At 44.6% G+C, this 1,648-nt stretch overlaps 1 non-coding gene across 1 annotated transcript; it reads left to right on the top strand.

Annotated features, from left to right (window-relative positions):
- The first annotated feature begins 506 nt into the window (after positions 1-506).
- Trnat-ugu (transfer RNA threonine (anticodon UGU)) lies at positions 507-581 on the top strand. Its single transcript has one exon. It is a non-coding gene; the product is annotated as a tRNA-Thr (tRNA).
- The last annotated feature ends 1,067 nt before the right edge of the window (positions 582-1,648 follow it).

Below are 1,648 nucleotides of genomic sequence, written 5' to 3'. Positions count from 1 at the left end.
ACAATGAAAGGAAGATCCTTAGCTGCTTACAGGGGTTGACATACGTCAACGGGGACAGATGAAACTGTGTGCTCCGACCGGGACTCGAACCCTGGATCTCCCGCTTACATGGCAGACGCTCCATCCGTCTGAGCCACCCAGGACACAGAGGATAGCGCGACTGCAAGGCTTATCTGTAGCACGCCTCCCGCGAAACCCACATTCTCAACGTATTGTCCCGCACTACATTCGTAGTGCCCCCGCCCATTATACTCATTACATGTCCGAAAGAACAGATACCATCTTAGTATATATATAGTTAAGGCTCACCGGCCACTTGACCATCTTCTTCTTCTGTGCGAATGCACAAATAGAGCCCGAACTCTTACGGGAATCGGCAACGCGCCGCGAGTAATGAGTATAATGGGCGGGGGCACTACGAATGTAGTGCGGGACAGTACGTTGAGAATGTGGGTTTCGAGGGAGGCGTGCCAGAGATAAATCCCTGCAATCGCGCTGTCCTCTGTGTTCTCGGTGGCTCAGACGGATAGAGCGTCTGCCATGTAAGCAGGAGGTCCCGGGTTCGAGTCCCGGTCGGGGCACACATTTTCATCTGTCCCCGTTGACGTATGTCAACGCCTGTAAGCAGCTAAGGGCGTTTATTTCATTGTAAATTCATTGTAACGAGCTGCATGGTCACCGATGGTATCTGTTCTTTCGGACATTCACCTTTCCGCTGAAGACTGAAGCCACACGCGAGTACTGCACGGAAAGACTGAAAATTCAGCTGGCGCTGACCATCGTTTTGCAGTGTCTCGAACGTGGCGACAATGCTGTGAAGCTAACAGATCAGAGTGCTATGCGCTGACGACGTCACGCAGCGGGTATGACCTTCTCTTATCTATTTTGGTGGCGGCAACTGCTACATAGTGTAAAGCTGCATGTACAAGGTGGAACATGTTCACTGTTCAAAATGTATTCTAGTTTCAGTGGGCAAGTGGTTCAACAGAAGAAAATGGCGAAAACTGCTGGTTCAAAGTGTAATCGCATAAGACAGTGGCTGACAGAGTTTCCGCTCTATACGACAGATGGGATAATTATGTTTTGCCAGGCTTGCAACAAAGAAGTCAGCTGTTATATTTTTATGCCTCTTAGCTTTTCCTGCCATTTCGGAATTGCGAATTTCTTCTCACATCTTTCGACACCAGGGCATTTGTGAGGCAGTTTATTGTGTAAATATCCTTTAAAATAATACTAACAGACACAGGGGCTTAATTGTTTTACCATAACTTCTAAGTTGCCGAGTTCGATTTTGATGTAAAGGAAAATTAAGCGATGTGAAAATGTCATTTCTACGGTGCAAAGCATGACTGTTTTTAAAATGATTCACATTTTTATAAAAGTTTTGAGTTATAACAAAAATCTATTCAGTGATAGGATACTAGGGAAACAAAAATTTATAATCTGTGCTTTAAGTTTTTCTAATGTTATTTTGATTTTTTATAAACGAAAGCCACAAAGAATGCCACTTCTATACACACTTCTCTAGCATCCTGCTTCTTTCTTGGATTAGGTTTCGAAAGTCCCACTTAACGCAGCCTTTTAGAAAAATAGGAAAATTCTATTTTCAAAGGTTTTCTTTAGAAGTACTGCCGTCAGTCTGTACCTG

This window comes from Schistocerca serialis, chromosome 2 (assembly GCF_023864345.2).
Source record: "Schistocerca serialis cubense isolate TAMUIC-IGC-003099 chromosome 2, iqSchSeri2.2, whole genome shotgun sequence".
In the NCBI taxonomy this organism is placed as follows: domain Eukaryota; kingdom Metazoa; phylum Arthropoda; class Insecta; order Orthoptera; family Acrididae; genus Schistocerca; species Schistocerca serialis.
This window is presented reverse-complemented; position numbering and strand designations above follow the sequence as displayed.